The sequence below is a fragment of the Equus quagga genome, chromosome 12 (genome assembly GCF_021613505.1).
Source record: "Equus quagga isolate Etosha38 chromosome 12, UCLA_HA_Equagga_1.0, whole genome shotgun sequence".
Taxonomy (NCBI): Eukaryota; Metazoa; Chordata; class Mammalia; order Perissodactyla; family Equidae; genus Equus; species Equus quagga.
Window position 1 is genome coordinate 76,891,446 of NC_060278.1, and position 18,581 is coordinate 76,910,026.

The 18,581-nt window shown below is 38.8% G+C and overlaps 1 protein-coding gene across 1 annotated transcript in view; it reads right to left on the reverse strand.

Moving 5' to 3' along the window:
- Positions 1–18,581, reverse strand: part of PLCB1 (phospholipase C beta 1) — a 666,959-nt gene that overhangs the window by 65,593 nt on the left and 582,785 nt on the right. The window lies entirely within an intron of this gene.

An 18,581-nucleotide genomic window follows, 5' to 3' on the forward strand; every position in this document is an offset into this window, starting at 1 on the left:
AGGAGAGAAGGAGGCAGGCTCAGACCCACAAGGCTTCCCTCTATATCCTCACAGGGCTCTGCTGTGAAGTGGCTGGTCTAGATTTCTCCCTGGATTAAAGACTGGTGGACATTTGGAGTGACTGATGCTTGGTAGCCATTGCTTAAGCCCATGGTCTGGGCCAACTGACCTGAGGGAGCCTCTTTGTCTTCTTAGGCTTCCACTAGCCCCATCAATACTACCATTTCCCATCACTAGGGCACACAGGAACTTTCCTGTCCCTTCTAAGACACACAGGGTATGGGGAACCATGAGCTCTGTCCAAAATCCTCCAGATTTTGGCCTGGAGAGTAGAAGACAAAGAGTTACATACATGTCCCACCTCCTGCTCTATTCTCTCGCCCCTTCTTCTTCCCACAATACCCAGGGTTGCAAGGGGTGGACTTTCTTCTTCCTCTATGTCATATCATTAGTTCTGTCATCATTGGGCTTATAATATAAGACTATATTATATAATAAGACTAAATTATAATAAGACTATAATAGATCTTCAGGCCTGGCTTCCGTGTTAAAAAAAGCTAAAGAATTTGGAGAAATCCCTTCCTCTCTTGCAGTGTCTATTTTCCAAGATTTCTGCCCTACTAACGAAGACCTTCTTTAGGGGGTCCCATCCTTTTCTTTCCAGGATCTATGACTCAGCCTTGAGGCAGGAGGGGGTGGGGGATTGGGGGGGGGTAGGGAGGCAGGGGATGCTTAAGGAGAAAACAAGATATATCAGTTTCTTACGTGCAAAATATTTTCACTGCTACACAAGGCAGAGTGAATTCTAATTACAGGATGGTAAATGTGCAAGTCTCTGGGTGTGTAGATGCTGTAGTGTAGCAGCAATGCAGGCCTTGTGCCTTTCTGGATCAGCTCTGAAGCTCACCATGTAAGTTGCATAAGTACTATTGTTAATGTACTAAATGGCAAGAGAAAACAACCTAACGTCTAAGCTCGTCTAGGGAAACTTTTTATTGTTCTTGGTAGTTTATGCTGTGTAGTCACGAGGATATTATTCTTCCACTGAATATTGATTTATCAGAGGGAAAAACAACCCTGCCAACTATTAAGCATGTGAAATCTCTTTTTCCCCGGCAATCACTTTAATTAGTAATGTCATGATATACTAGATTGGACCATAAATTAGAAGTACTCATTAACCTCTTCCCAACTGTATTTCCTCTTATTTTCTCCATTCTCCTCCGCCCATCCTCACCCCCGGCCCCCCGCCATTACTATTCCCTTAAAGTCTGAATTTCTGGAAGAGTGTTAGACAAGCTGACTCCTCTACTTGCCTCCTGTTCATCCCACTCTTATCTGGCTCCCATTCCCACCTTTCCATTGACCCCTCACTAATATCAAGGACACCAATGACCTCCTGGTTACTAAAGTCAAAGGACATCTTTCTGTACCACTCTGTTGCTTTAGACACTGTGGGTAATTCCCTTCATATTGATGCCTTTTTTCCTTCTTGGTTTCTCTGACTTTCTTGGTTTTCCCCTCACCTCACAGGTTGTACCCTTTCAGTCTCGTTCAGGCTTTTTCTCTTCTACCAGAGCTCTTAAAATTAAGAGTTATCTAGAACTCAGTCCTGGGATCCCTTCTCTTTTCTCTCTATATGTCAAAGATTTTACCCATCCTATGCTTAAATTCAATCTAGATTCACGATTCTATTTTTGTGCATGTCAGTTTCACCTAGGGAAAGGGTAAAAACTTCAAATCACTTACTCTTTTCTGCTTGAATTCCTTCTTCAATAATCACTCTCATAATAGCCTCATAAAATGTTATGATGATAAACGAAATCATAAATGAACAGAGTTTTAATCAGAAAACAAGATGTGCTGTGGTGTAAATTTGAAGTGAAAGACCTGGGCAGGAAATTGAGGGCTGTCCTTTATTCTCCATGTTATCTCAGACAAGTCACTTTAACTGCCTGGGTTTCAGATTTTAGAGACCAGAGGTGTAACCCAATTGTAGTTTTCATAAAAGGTAGAATGTGAATCCTGCCAAATGGCACTTCATTTTCAAAGTCTGAGCAACTCCTTACTTGTTTGGAAGTGGTATAAAAGACCAACATTGGAGAGAAATGATTCCTACAGAAAATAAAACTGAATCCCAAACCTGTTTACCCCAGATTTTATTCTATTTCATTTACTGTCGCTTAAAACTTTTAGTAGGGAAAAAAGTGGCCCCAGTAAACAAATGAGGCAAGTGTTAGCTTCACATTAGCTGTGGGGAGATATTAGCAGTGGGAGAGACGTTCTGTTACAGCTGAGGCAATTTTCAGGTAGAAGACACTGCTGAGTGCATTAGAACAATGTTGTCAGCTACCCTTATCTTATAGGGGACTTTTCATTGCCGCCACCCCCACAATTTACACCCAAGGCCTGAGAGTTCATAGGTCAGCAAGGCAGTATAGTTCCTTTCTGGTGGAGGAAAAATAGAAAAAAAAAGTTTAAAAATTAATAAATTATATTCTAGAAGAAAGTTTTGTTTTGTTTATAAAAGATGGGTAATAATGTTTTTGACTATGGTGATTTGCAATGGGAACTCTGCATAAATCGTGGGAAAACCCTATGCCATAAAACAGTAAGGTTTGTGCCAGGGGTGCACTGGTAAGTGTTTAATAGGTGGCTCTCCTAGAAAAAAAGAGCCTGATTTGTAGCAGTTGTTGGTTTCCACGGTGTACATATTCTTACCATGGCCCATTTTAAGCTACCAGAGTAATAATCTTGAACAAATCATTGGGAAGAGGTGCACAGTAGGACCTTTCTGTAGCCACCACACAGACACAATAGATGTAAATTACCTAGACAGCACAGACAAGAGTGAAATGTCCTAAATAAGTAGCAAATGGTGAGTTTTGGGTACATGTTACCTTTGTTGTGTAATAATTTGTTTAATTGTAAGTTTATATAATTTACTTTTTAATAATGGCTGTGTTTAACGATTGTCTCACAAAATCCCTGAAAAATTTTGAAAATGGGCTCTTGTGAACTATGTATGACCAGGTCCAGCTCACCATTGGTTTGTTCTCCAAGAATAAAGTAAAAATTAATATTAATATTTGCTTAAGCACTATTTAATCACATTCGCATTCTGCGAGGTGAACACCTTGCTGTAGGTGTCTTTCATACTTGTTAATTTTCTAGAACTCTATGTTATCTATCAATAGGTAAATCAAAAGCTGTACTTAAAATAATCAGATGCTAGATCAATATATAATCGTTTTCTGTACATTTGTGTGATTGAATGTGGGATACATATCTCCTTCTCAGAAAAAAACCCAGAGAAAATATATTTGCTTATTGACTGACATGTTATGGGCTGAATTTTATAACTCCCCCCCGCCCCAATTCTTATGTTGAAGCCCGAACCCCTAATGTAACTGTATTTGGAGATAGGGCCTTTCAGGAGGTAATTAATGCTAAATGAGGTCATGGTGCTTAGGCCCTAATCTGACAGAACCAGTGTTTTTATAAGAAGAGCTCTCTCTTCCTGCTCCAGCGCAGGTCAAACATTATGTGAGGACACAGCAGGAAGGCACCGTCTGCACATCTGCAAGCTGAGGAGCGAGGCCTCACAGAAACCAACCCTGCTGACACCTTGATCTTGGACTTCAGACTGCAGAACTGTGAGAAAATAATTTTCTGTTGTATAGGCCACCCTGTCTGTGACATATTGTTATGGTTTCGCAAGCTGACTAATACAACATGTAAATAATGAAACAACATGCAATTCCACAGTAGTAATGATACTCAACCTCAGGCCTTGTCACACCGTCATGAGGAATTCTTTCCTGTCTGCTCCTCTGCTTGATAAAGTTCTACTTAATGCCACCTCTAGGAAGCTATCCCTAGTGTCCTCAAGTATACGTTAGTCCTTCCTCCCTTGTAAACAGCTCTGTTAACGGATAATAATAATGATCATAGTGTTTTGTCCCAACTCAAATCCTTCGTAGAAAGGTAGATTACACATTAGAAATTAAGATTCAGCATGCTATCTCTCTGTGCTGTCCATGTGCTAGCCACTAGCCACATGTGGCTGTTTACAGTCAGATTTAAACAAAAATCAAAAATTCAGTTCCTCAGTTGCATCAGTCACATTTCACATATTTAATAGCCACCTGTGGCTCGTGGCTACGGCATTGGCCTCTCAGACAGGGAGCATTTCCATCCCTGCAGGAAGTTCTATTGGACAGAGCTGCAGTAGACTGTGTGCCGTTTGAGCTGGGGGGTGAGGTTGCATCTTTTTTGCATCATTTTATTTTCCCAGCACCTAGCCTAGTGCCTGCTATACAGTCGGTGTTCAATAAGTGTTAGTTGAATTAACAAAAGAAAAAATTAACATTATTTATCTAGTTGTAACTACTTAAAGCGTTCATGGTTCCCACAGACCACAGAAATAAATACACATATGTAAATTTATTTTTATTATCGACAAGTAAAAAACTCAAAATGAGAAATTTTCATTTGCCCTGGGATGAGAACACCAACATGCACCATTGAGATATAATTATAGAATTCATCTTTCAGGGGTTAATATAGCAATCTATAGTCGTTAATTCGGAAGCACAATATTGATTCTAATTTATTTTCTCTAGGTCATCTCTGCTCCATTGTTCTATAAGTGACCTATGGACTCATTAAATCTTTCAGCATATTTATGCAACCTTATTTAACGAGTCTTGCAACACCTTGAATTCTCTGGATCTCATACTTATTATTTTAGCGGCAAACTTCTGAGTTTAATTAATCGCATTCTTCATGGACTCAAAGGAGATCATAAAAAGGTCACCCAGTTGTGTATTGCTTTCAGGCAGCATCTTTGTCGCCACATTTAAAGATCTTCAAAGAGACAGACGATGACCCTCGGGAATCTATTAGGTATTTAGATATTCTTACCCTTGGGGACTTTCCTTTTTTCTTACTTAAATCTTTCATCATTTAGCCCAAAGCAGTTTCCCTCACTCTCACTCTGGAGCAAGAGGAGAACAAGGTCATCAGTCATGTGCTCTAGAGAAGCTCCTACCTGTGCTAAGACTGAGACTTGAATACAATCTAAAAGGAGATGTTTCTCTTCCCAGATGTTCCTTTAGATTTCCCAGTAACCTCAGGCATAAATACTAGGGCTGAGCAAATATTATTTGAATGAATATATGAAAACCATAAAGACAATTGCTTAACAAATAAAAATAGGCCCTGGTGCAAAGCCCAGTGTGCACTCTAACTCCTTTCTCATATAATTCAGGGCACAACTTTCCAAGTAGGAGAAGTTGGTGTTAGTTAACAAGGATGCTGTTCTAGGGCTTGGGGAAGAGAAGGATTTAGGAGGGGAGGGTGCAGAGAGAAGAGAGGGGGAAGAAGATCTCATAGGAAACAAATTCATGTAACCTCTGATTTGAACTCAGCACCTACACATATAAGCTAGATGGCTTGTGAGTAGAGAAGACGAGAGGGAGGAGGAAAGTAGACGCTGGGGGGAGGTGAGACATTCTCCTTCAATCCCAATGCTGTGAACCGCCAGCAGTTGTGGACAGAGAAGCTTGTGTCAAAATCCTTTTAACCCCCTCTTGCAGGCCACAACATGTCCCAGGGTCTCCCTAGCTGCTTGACGTTGCTTTCTCCGTGGATGTGATGAACACAGAAAACAGCTGCTTGCCTTGCATGACAGGAGGTGCTGCCGACCTCGGCTTCCTGGAGGTGAGTCTTGTTTGCACAGGGCTGGAAGTTTCCTAACATCTAGTCCCGGGAGATGTTCTTCTCCAAGACGTTTGTTAAAAATGAGTGATTCTGAGAAACTTGAATATACTGCCTACGATGTTTAATTCCTCTAGCTGTCGTGATCAGTTTGGGGGCTAAATAGCTGGCAAGCTTTGTTTGTGGTCTTGTGGAGGCTGGGGTATGCCGCCAGCAAATGAAACAGCGTTTGGTATATGTGACTAGTGTCCATCCCTTCTAACCACTCAGAGATCTGCTTCCTTCAAAGGCTGTGGTACCAATCAAAGGCGTCCTTCAATGGTAGTCTCTCCATTTTACAGATGAGTACACTGAGGTTCAGATGATATGCCCTTATTGCTTGCCTGTCCATGAAATGTGAGAAAGAGATATCACCCCCCCGACAGCTAGAACATAAAATCATGCCTTCAGATATTTACTGAGAAAGATGAAGGACACAGTACATGGGGTCTCCAAGGTTTGGCACTTCTTGTATGAGCTTAGCAAAGTTCATTAACCTTTTTGAACCCTAATTTCTTCAACCACACAATGGTGAGAATAAGAAGACATGTGATGTGTTTTGGAAGTGCTTGGGAACATAGCAAGTGCTCAATAAATGCTAGTTGTTATAGTTTTTATTATTTAAGTGTTAGAAAAAAATGTTAATGGTCTTGAATTGCTCTTTATTATTTCAAAGCATGTAATAACTGCATTTTTTGCTCTTTTGTGTTCCCTATTGAAATTGGCATAGCCTAGAATAAACACTTGGTATAAATTTATAATTTTCCAATGCTGTGTCATGGGAATTTTTAGAAATTGGTCATTCTATAGTTATTTTATATAAAGGTTCATACGTACTCAAAATGAGCAAATATCCTTTTTTTTGTTGTTTTTAATCTTGTTCTATAGTAATTTGCATTTATTAAAAATTAGACGTTACCAGAGTTAAAAGTATGACTAACCTGTTCATCTTCACCTATTAATCTCTAGCTGATAACAAGGAATATATTTTTCCTTGATGAAAGTTTGTGTTCACGAATTTAAAAATGTGAAATTTCAAGTATTTATGTAATGAATATTCTTGGGATCAATCTTATAGTAAAAAGTCATTCTTTTCTGGCAAATTTACTTTTTAATCATTTTGTTTTCAGCTGTAGTCTATTAATGGAGATGTTTAAGGTAAGGAAGAAACATTTGGGAAAATATCGAATTTGGTACAAAAATGGACTTTCCATATACTGCTATAAAAGAATAACTTTTTGTTCTTTTTCAAACACAAAATAATGTAATTTTTTTCTGTTTTAGCAATGAGATCTATTTTTCCATGGAAAGTGTGAAATTGGTTTATTTTTATGTTGCCTTTTATATGTGGAATGCTAAAGGGACAAAACTAACTAAGAGATTAAAGATTTTTTCACGTCCAGGTATTTTGGGAATAGCTATCTCTTTTGAAAACAAATATTTTTGTTAAGCAGGAAGCTCAGTTGACATTCTGAAGGGAATACAAGTTGTGAACCAGCCATCACAAGCCTGATAGCGCACAGCAACCAAAATATAACATTTACGTCTCTATTGCATTTGTTTAAAAAACCAAAACCCAAGTCATGTGTTCTGAGCTCCACTGTCATTTACCTCCTCTGAGAGAATTCAATATTCTACTGCGGTATTAAATGTTTCCGAATAACTCTCAAAATTACCAGGACAGCAACAATAAATGCAAAAGCAAAAAAACCCAACGATGCTTATAATTGATGACTTAAAAGATAGCCTAAACATTTACGGCCAAACGAAGACATTTCCAAGGTCTCCCTAAAGCCTTCGTGGAGAAGTCAGTAGGACTTGCCCCTCCTCTGCCCTGCCTTCCCATGTGGGCGTTATCAGAAGGCCACCACAGGAACGAGATCGTCACTGTTGGGAGGACATGGACAGAATTCATAGCCAGGCTGTGGCTTTGCTCTCAAACGGCATTCTCTGCCTCTCTCTTTCTAGTATCACAGTCAGTAGTAGAAAATAAAAAGATATCAAAGGGTCAGGCTCATGATTAGGCCAAAAAATTTAAACGCAACAAAACACCACGCAGGCAGTTTAGAGCATCTCCTTCCAGGTGCTACAGTCAGGAGGTAGGAATGTACTAGACCACTGCTGGTCAAATGTGGTCCATAGAAAAGTGGTAGCAAGGGCATCTCATGGTAACTAGTTAGAAATGCAGATCCCAGGTCCCACCCAGACCCCCTGAGTCAGAATCTGCGTTTTCAGACTCTTCAGGTAATTCATATGTTCATTAAAATGTGAAAAGCATTGAGCTATAGAATCATTGTATGTGGCAATTGACGTAGAGAAAGAGGAAGAACTTACATCTCTTTCTCAGTAAAGTTGTTTTCACTACTCTTTTGACATGTTTCTAAAGTGTACTGCTTCACAGACCAACAAGTGCTTGAAGACAAAAACACTCTAAGCCTCACTGTAGAACTCTGTTTTCAATACATCAGAATAGAAGTTTGCTTTCTTTATAATCACGATAATGCCTCTTTTCTCCCTGAAACGCATACCCATTTGAAATAGCTTAGGCCAGTTTTCTTATTAGCAAAAGGAATACAATAGATTTCATGATGCATCTCCTTCAGCAAGTTGAAGTCCTTTCTAATTTTCAAACTTCATTTTACTCCAACCAGTAGCCCCTGGCCCAAGCATCCCTATTAGTGAGATATTTTCAAGAGCTCTTAATTCTAGAGAATCAGGAAATCCTGAGCTATCCCCTTAACTCAATATACCATGTGGGAATACAATGACTTCTGCTGGATTTTTAAAAGGAGGGATGTGATGAGTGGAGTGGGTTGAGAAGACTCCCTGAGAGTTCATTTAATCCATTGGGTTTTAAGATAATACTGTAGGAAACCAGTGCTGTGTGAAGTAGGAACTTAAAAAATGTTTCAAAAGTGGAAATAATAGTGTGAGTGTAAGAGAGAAGGGTCAAGGTCTAAAAGGAAGCCAATTTTGCAAATAGAGAAACAAAAAGAAGAAAGGAGAAGAAGACAATATGGAAGAATGGAATTTATGTCAGGAAGAGAGAGAACAATGATGAAGAAATAAATACCAGAAGAAGACAGATAAAGATGAGGAGCACATCATGGATGTGGCTGGGAAATACAGCAGGAAAAAGATGGGAATGTAGAGAAAGGGAGGATGAAGAACAAAGGAGCAAGTCCACGATGCCTGTGAACCAGATGGCCACATGCCACCCTTCTCTCAAAAGCGACCCCTCCCATCCAGTCCTACCTGGCCGGAAGGATGGTAGTCACCACTTGAGAGCTTGAGGGTTGGGGGGAGTAAAGTTGGGGGACACAGAGGGATCCTCATGGCAAGTTTCCGACAAGAATGAGGAGGAACCGTCCCCCTGTGTGGAAAAAAAGGGAGGCTGTCATTTTCGTGGCATTGAAATTGATTTCTAAGTCATCTGTTGTTTCAAATTGTTTGTCTGGGAGCTCTCTTGAAGTGCCTTCTAGAATGGAGATTTAAAACCTCCCACTCCTTTGTCTATTCCAACACTTCCTACCACAAATGCAATAGGATTGGCAATTGAATTCTCCTTGGTTCTTTCCTACCCTTTGTAGGAATAAGATGTTAAATGTGATCACAGCTATTACTTTTAAGAAATTCTCCACAAAACCCCACTACTGTCACGAAACCCAAGAAAAGATTGTATTGAATTACTGACAGCAGATGAACAAAGCAGCCCAATGAGTTGGGGCGTAACGGCTACACTTTTCTCTCTCAAAGAGAGAGAGCTATTTTTTAATACATGAAGTTAACTTTGTTAGCCCTCTATAGAAGTCATTCATTCCAAAAATATTGGTATTGAGCACCAATTATGTGCCAGGCATTGTTCTTGGGTGTCTAGAACTCAAGAGCATCAGTGAGCAAAATAGTCAAAGCCCCTGTTCTCATGGAACTTACATTCTAATGGGGAGGGACCAAAACTGAATGACACATTTAAGAAAGAAGTAAATGACCTAATGAGAGAAGGTGATAAATGCTATGAAAAACAGAAAGTAGAGCAGAATAAAAGGGAGAGGAGATGCCAGGGATGGGAGATTGGTGGAGGGGGGTTGCAAATTTCAATAGAGTGATCATGGAAGGCCTCTTTGAGAAGACAGATTAGAGCAAAGACTTGAAAGACAGGAGGGAGTTGCCCAAGCAGACACTTGGGAGGCAAGCATTCTGGGCAGAGGAAATAGTCCATGCAACCGCCCAAGGTGGGATTGGCCTGGCTTGTTGGGACCCAGCAAAGAGCCCAGGGTGGCCTGAGCAGAGAGTAGGTCAAAGAGGAAATGAAGAGGAGATCAGCAAAGTAGGGCCAGATCACGTTGGACCTTGCAGACTTTTATTCTGAGAGAGATGGGGACTGTGAAAGGGTTTTGAACAGAGGAGTGACCTGATTTCTGTTCTAAAAGGCTGCTGTTTTGGGAATAGATTGTGAGCGGGCACACGTGGCAGCAGGAAGATCAGTTAGGAGTTGGTTTAGAAATCCAGGTGAGAGATGGTGGTGGCTTTGGCTCCCGTGGTTGTGCTGCAGTTGGCACCTTTACAAGTATAAACATGTCCTAACTGATTTACAATATTTCGCAAGTCATAGGGTTTTTTGATTTCACCGAAAACAAAGACCCAATAATAAATTTGAGAATTGCAATAGTTTTTTGTGTATTTCCCAAAACCCAAGAACTACTTTAGAAGATAATAATGTGTAAGGTTCAAAGAAAAAGGAAAGAAATCCTTTTCAAACTAGAAGACAACATATTTCCTTTTGTCTACATGTCACCAAAAACACATACACGATGCTGGCTACTATCCTAGACATGATTTTCCATATGCTAGCATAATTAGCTAGGGCAAAATCCATTTTGATGCCAAAATGGTTAAACATGCTAAACTTCCCCTCAGTTGTATGAAGTTGTTTGTGTTTGAGTATATGTGAAAGTACGTGTGGGTGTGTGATGGTCACAGAGGGCAGGGAGTGGAGGATCCATCCAACAGAATTCAATCCAGGAATGTGATGAACTGTTTACTAGTCTATCACAAACATTAGCACCTACCTCAATTGCTAAAACTCTTTGAAATATGAAATTCTTTAGAATATGATAATATTATTTGAGCCTTGGTTTCAGCTACAAATTCAAAGACCTCTTTGTCAAATTCAAAGATCATCCTTAGCAAATGATTCTAATAAATTCAGAAGACTTGTGTCAACTGATTTTTGTTGACAGAAAATGTTTAAGCAGGACTCCAAGTGGTAGATTTGTCACATTAATTTGGCCTCAGGTGTAGGATATGGAACATAGAGAATGTGACTCCTGCTCTTAGAAACTGCTTTCCTAGTTTGAAGTGAAACTTCCTTCATCATCTTTTCAGCCCAGTGGCCAGGCACTTGCCACAGGTAAATATTTCTCTTGGTTTGAGTTTGGCCATTCTTCCCCTTAAAATGTTGAAGGCCATTGGAAGATCAGGTAGTGGTTTCCTGAGATCAATTAAATTTTTACATTCTTTACTTTTAAAAGTGTTTAGGATGTGTGTGTTTGACTATTTTCATTATTCTGGTTATAACAAAGCAGGGCTTTAAAAACAAACTAGAGATACACTGGGAATAAAACATCTACAGTCGGCCCTCCATATCTGTGGGTTCCGCATCTGTAGATTCGACCAACTGTGTATGGGAAGGCCTATGATGGCTGTGTCTGTTCTGAAAACGTACAGACTTTTTTTCTTGCCGTTATTCCCTAAACAATACAGTATAACAACTATTTACATAGCATCTACATTGTATGAGGTATTATAAGTAATCTAGAGATGATTTAAAGTATATGGGAGGATGTGCAAAGGTTATACTTAAATACAACACCATTTTATATAAGGGACTTGAGTATCTGCGGATTTTTGTATCTGTGAGGGTCCTGGAACCAATCCCCACAGATACTGAGGGACAACGGTAATTAGTATTGGCAAAATTCATATAAATGGTGCACAATGACAGGCACACAGAGTAGAAGCAGAAGTAGAAGTAAAGGTTTTGTGGGCCATGAGTGGTTGTATGGCCTTTTTTGTTTATGGTAGGTGGGCAGACGAACGTCAATGGGATTAAAGACTATCTCATCCTATTCCTGACATTAAACTCAGTGCTTCCTGGGAAGACTCTGAACCCCATCAACACATACACTCTCTACTCCAGCAGGTGGTGGGTATTTGAGTATTCTCCTTGAATCCCCTCCCTCCCATCCAATACACCCATCACCATACTCCCACATTTTCTTATCCTTTGGAAAGGAAAATAAGGACAAAGGAAGGAGAAAGAAAATTAGTAGGGTAGAGAAAAAGGGGAGGAATCAATGGCATTTATGTGAATCTCAGTTGCAATTTTGTTTAAATCTCAAACTCAGCTGCCTTACAGGGGTCAACAGATAACAGAAATCCATGAAGCAGCCTGGGCAATGCCACACAAGCCTAAGGGGCAGCCTCTTCTAAGCTTTAGAGATTTGTTTACATGTTGGCTCACTGAAATCATATAATCTAATTTTTAAAGGGAAATTAATTTTTTTAAATAAGAAAATTTCTGAATTTTAAATAATGGTGTGATGGTTTTGTAATGTGCCAGCTTGGCTAGGCTGAACTACATTTCCCAGAGTTTCCTTTCTGTATGTTTCCAGTTAGGGTGGGTTACAAGGGAGTCTCTCCCAAGAGGTGGAGAGCTCATGAGGGAGGTAGCAGCAGCCATTTTGTAAGACACATGCATTGTTGTTGATCCGTTGACTGGTAATTGTAATGGCTGGTTAGGTTATTTGGACTATCCTTCCCAATGAAAACAACTAAAAAAGTGGGATTTGATATTAAAACTATCTTCTTTAAAGAACCGAGGAATCACAAAAATTTGAAAAATGCTTAGGCCTAAGCGCAGAGGTATCAAACCTAGATGAGTAATAAGCAGGGAAGTGGCATCTGTCCTAAGGGGCTTTTGCTAATGCTGGAAAATTTGAATTCATCTTTTGACAGGCTTGTAGGGTGAGCAAACCTCAAAGCCTGTGGTCTGCTCAGAATGAGGAACCTCACAGGAAACTTTCCCTACAATAAGCCAGGCATGTAAATTGTAGATTTGAAAATAAACCAAATAGAACTTCTAGAATTAAATAAAATACAAAGCTAAAATAAAAAACCCAGTGGAAGACTACAAGAGCAGTGTAAACAAAGATTCAGTGAATTAGAAAAAGTGTCGGTGGGGCCGGACCTGTGGCAAAGTGGTTAAGTTTGCATGCTCTGCTTTGGTGGCCCAGGATTTGGCCGGTTTGGATCCTGGGTTCAGACTTAGCACCACTCCATCAAGCCGTGCTGAGGTGGCATCCCACATAGCACAACTAGAGGGGCCTACAACTAGAATATACAACTATGGACTGGGGGACTTTGGGGAGAAAAAAAAAGAAAAAAAAAAGAAGATTGGTAAGAGATGTTAGCTCAGGTTCCAACTTTAAAAAAATAAAAAGGGTTAGAAAAAAATTATCCACAGGGTAGCACAAAGAGAAAAAGATGGAAAATAGAGAAAAGAGTTAAGAGACAGAGAAGATAGAGTAAGAAGGTCCATTTTATTTTATATAAATAATGCGATGGAAGGAAATTTCTGGAAAATGGGTTGGAAGTCATTTTTGCTGACACGATAGCTGGGTTTTTACAGAACTGATGAAAATTATCCATCCAGCCACCTCAAACACATATTTAGCTACAATATAGAAAACTGCTTAAAGCATAGGAAAAAAAATCCTAAATGCAAGCAAAGGAGGAAAATACAAGTTATCATCAAAAGAACTACACTAACAGTTAAGTTCTCAATAACAAGGGAAGTCAGAGGACAGTGGAATTTTATCTTCAATGTGCTAAAAGAAAATAACTGCCAACCTAAAATTCTATACCCAGTGAAAATATCATTCCAGAATGAAGGTAAAATAAAGACATTTTCAGATGAAAATTAAAGCAAAACGAAACAAAAACCAAAGAGTTTACCATCAGTAGACTGTATAAAAGGAACTTCTAAAGGATAGAGAAGACATGATCCCAAATATATAGTCTGAGACACAAGAAAAAATGTTCAGCAAAGAAGTTTGTGAATATGTAGATAAATCTAAATAAACACTGAATGTATAACATAGAATAATAATGTCTTATGGGTTTAGAAGTCTATAGAATTAAAATAAACTTCAAAAATAAATCAAGAGGAGACAAATGGAGTTAAAACTGTTCTGATGTTCTAGTATCGCCCAGAAGGAGAGTTAACACGTCTAAGTTCTCCATTCAAGAAAATAACTATTTATTTTTTAAAAAGGCAATTATTCACATTGATAAAAATGAAAAGGAGATTTCTTCCTTAGAAAAAACAGACCAAAAAAACCTCACTAGGTGGGTCAACCAAGACTTGACAATGAGCAAAACACAGTCAACAGTCAGCCAATTTGGAGTCTGTGGTCTGGCTTCCATGAGAAGGCCCACTGAGTACTGGCAGGGAGCAAAAGATTTGAGGAGGCACAAATGAATCATGTAAGAATGAAGGTTTTACATTAAACCCCCAAGTTAGTCTCTTTCTCCCTGAACACTGGGAAGGCAAGACTGAAATATCAGCCACATTTAGGGTTCTGTCTCAGGGCCCACTGGTAGGGCCGACAAGACTAACTTCACCCAGAGAGATGAGTCACTCATCCTGTGACAAGGGTGTCAGAGGGGAAATGAGGAAAATCAGCCTATATTCCCCTGGTGGAGGAAGAAAAAGAGCCAGTAGCTACGTGATGAAATGTTCTTTGGCTATAAATTAAAATACCCTAAAGCTTCCTGGAATGCTCTCCTGCTGATGAGCTAAATTAAAACAGAAAACCTGTGTTCTAAGAAGCATCAAAGACAAATTAAGTGTCAGAGAAAAAGTAAATCACACATTTATCGACTGTTTTATGAGGTTACAGAGACGGTTCATTAAAAAGTCCCCTCCAAAGATGATTCTTCCTGTCATGAGAGCCAGGAGCTGCAAAGTGATCAATATTCATTGTAATATTCACAGCAGATAGGGCAACTCCTGATTAACGATGCTTCCACATGTTAAAATAAATCTCTCTGCTCAGGAAAAAGGCAGAAAACCCTTTTCATAGTGAGTCAATCCAGAGTCGAGCATGACCACAAAAGTTGTGGTTCCTCTTCACTGGCAGTTGTTCTTGAGTTGCTTCTAACACCTTTTGTACAAATCAACCCTTTCTTATTGGCTGTGGCAAACCCGGGTATGGAAATCCCAAGGAAACCAATTACGTCACTGAGTTGAAAGACTGGCTAGGGTTTATTGCATCCGTCTTAAGAACTCTACAGCTATGGATTTCATAAAAAGACGCACCTTGAGCAAAACTGAAAACAGCATACACTCAGGGACTGAATCAAATATTTCACTGCTAAAAACATGCAGCTGCTCATTTCTCCAGAATTTGGAACTCTACTGAAAAGCTGAGCATTCTCTTTTAAGAATGTCTACTGTTGTTTGTAACTTAACAAATTTCAGAGGGACTTATGTACAGGAATGCACAACATAATTTTACGTCAAAGTGTGGGCCAAAATATTTATCTTTTGTCTAAGTTGCCTCTAAGGGATCACCTACTTCCATTTTTCCCAATGCCTTCAAAAATTACATACAAAAGGAATAGACTCATTGAATCTCTTTTTTAATGGGGAAAAATGGACTCTTCATAGGAAAAAGGCCTGGTGCATGTCACAAATTGGAGCATTCTAAAATAAACTTTCACATTGTGGCTAGCCAAATTTGGTCCCCTATTAAATACAGACCTGCAGGACGAAAGTTCTTGGTCCATGTATGGAAATGAAATGAATTTTTAACCTGTTTTGATTGAGGCACATTTTGTTATGACTGTTCTGTTGCAGGATGGTAAATTTTGAGTTGATCCTTCCAGATCATGAGTTCATTGTTGAGTCAAAGGTCAGCAAAGTTACACTTTGAATTAATCTCCGTCTTAGCTTGCTCTAAATCTAGCCAGAAGAATTCCTCCTTGCCACGGAACTATTGTCTTCCAGCAATTGGCTTTTCAAATTTCTTTTGTTAAAATTTTTTTTCAGTCTTGTTTGTTCCCCTTTAACGTAGTTGTTTGCTTACCAAAGGCTTGGAAAATTCCCCAGATGGTAATTGGGGTTCAGAACAGCTCAAAATAGTAACACTGGGAGAAAATAGGAATGTAAAAAGAGCTCCCCCCGCACCCCCCCGTTTAGGAGGAGGTTAGGAACACAAAGCACATTATTACACTAGTTAGAATAAGTGGATGAAGAGGAAGTAAACGATTATATCGGACAATATGAGAGAAACTGATGAATGAGAAGAAAGATGCCATGTAGTGTATATTTTTGCTGTAAGCGAAAGATTAGCCATTATTGTTTCTAGTTAGAAAACTGCTTGTATTGCCTGCAAAATACTTGAAGGAGGCACTCTATTCCCCTCAGTAACCTCTGGCAGAGTCTGGCATGCTTTTCTCTTCATAAGATGGTTACAACTATCTTTAATATTACCTACTATAGTGTCAACTCAATTTCCTCGGCCATCATTCGCTGATGGAAGAGTTCATAAATTTCGAGATGTCATAAAATCACTCTGCCTCTCATCTTTCTGACTGAATGGAACTGATTCAGTTAACCTCTTCTACAGATATTGTTGGTCAGTTTCATTTCCTTGAGCTGCTCCTCTTCTATTTTGTTTCTGCTTTTGTTAATTTCCCTCATATCTATGTCAAGCTTCAAAGGCCATTTGAATACTGGATGTGAAGAGGAATTATTTCAAAGCCAGTGCCATTCTATTTTTGGTCCACATCCAACAATTACAGGAGCAGGGGAGGCCGCCATGCTGGGCCTGGCCTTTCACTTGCCTACATTTGCAGTCCTGTGCTTTGGTCTTTCTCTGCATGACCTACACTTGATCTTATTGTTTTACTCCGCTATTTATTATTGCTCCTTCTTGTCATGGTCATTTCCCTTTATTAGCCACTGGGTCCTACAATATTAAAGTCATATTTTCATATTTTATTAATCAAGTCATGGTTCCAAAGCACAAAATTTTTAAGCCCTGAAGAACACCTCTCAATAAATGCTTTAGTTGGACACGGAACCAACAATCTTCAAGGGCAACTTTCAAATCCAGACACAACAAAATGATTATAAGAGCAACCTCATGGATGAAAAGCAAAGAGAAATCATCATGGTACCTATTTATAGCCTAAATGAAGGCAACAGAATACTAAAAATCCATAGAAATACTTCAGATTTCTTTCTAAAGGGCCGAAAAAGAAGAAATGGAAAATTGCTATAAAGATGATAGTGGTACACACTGTTAATTACCTACCCATTTGCTATCTCTCCTCTATTATTTTGTTTTCTTATGCCTGTGATTGGTTTAGGAATGGGCATATGACATAATTCTAGCTAATGAGAGGAAGCTCATTGGGGAGACTTAGGAAGGTTTTCCCTCAATCTTATAAAGGGTTACAAGATGAAGACATTCCCTTTTCTGCTTTTGAATGATTATATGGAAGGTTGTGATGCATGGAGCTATGGCAGCCACCTTATGACTGTGGGTTTACAGCCTAGAGATGAAAGGCAACAAACTGAGAATAGCATGGTGGAAATTCTGAAAATACCTGAGTTCTCGATGAGGTTCTTGAGCCACTGAATAAATCATTCCTTGAACTGTGATACCTGTGAACTTCCAGTAATGTGGCTTACTAAATTTTATTATTGTTTAAGCCAGTTTTAATTGGGTTTTCTCTAGTTAAGTTGCCGCTGAATGCACTCTGACTGATAAATTGCCCAACAGTTATTAGTTCTTCTAATGTTTGGTTATACCCAACGAAGAAGTTTAAAGGTGCTTCAACGCATATTAAAGTTGATTTTCATCATGATGATTTGAAGCAGCAACATAAAATCTTTGTAGGGTTATTTATATGAGAGTTATGTAATTTACACACATTTGTGATTGCATTTTGCCTATGACTAAAGTAGTTGACGTATTTGGACCAAAAACAAAAACAAAGCAAAATAAAATTATATAGGAATAACAATATTTCCCAAAAGAGATTTTTCAGAAATACAAAAACTGGCTAATGAGATATCAACCATAAGCTAAGTATCTTATATCAGTGTACAGAGTACTGACAAATTTGAATTCAGACACATGGACGGAAAATGTATCACCTGCGACTCATTATTCTTAAGATGTTTCTTAAATTTCAGCCAAACCTGGATGTTTTGCTCCAAACATTTGAACATTTTTAACAGATCGATCCTAAATGAAAAGCACAGCAATTTCTGAAATTATGTTAAGATTTATTCTACTTTATGAATGCATAATCAACCCGAGAGGTTGGCTAAAAATATTTAAATCATATATTTATATTAAAAACATTAGCAGCATATCTAAGTAATTATTATCCTTGGATTTTCATTATGCTTGAGAATCTATATTGCCAAGCCTAAAAACTTTAGGAGTCAAAAATCTTAAATAAATGTTCTGTCCAGTAAATACGAAAGAAGAAAAGCAGAAATAACTACAATGATACATTTAGAATTAGCCACAAGAATGCCATAAGAAGTAAATTGATGAATGGACTATACGGAGAAACAAAACTAACACTTTTGAGCTTTGCACGTTCAAAAAGCACTTGTATGAAATAGCAGTACCTTTTAGAGTAGGTATTTTAAACTGCAGATGGAAGGATAGAAAAATGGAAAAGCACGTTTTTCACAAACAGAAAACTAGTTGGTGATGAATCAAATGGGTAGA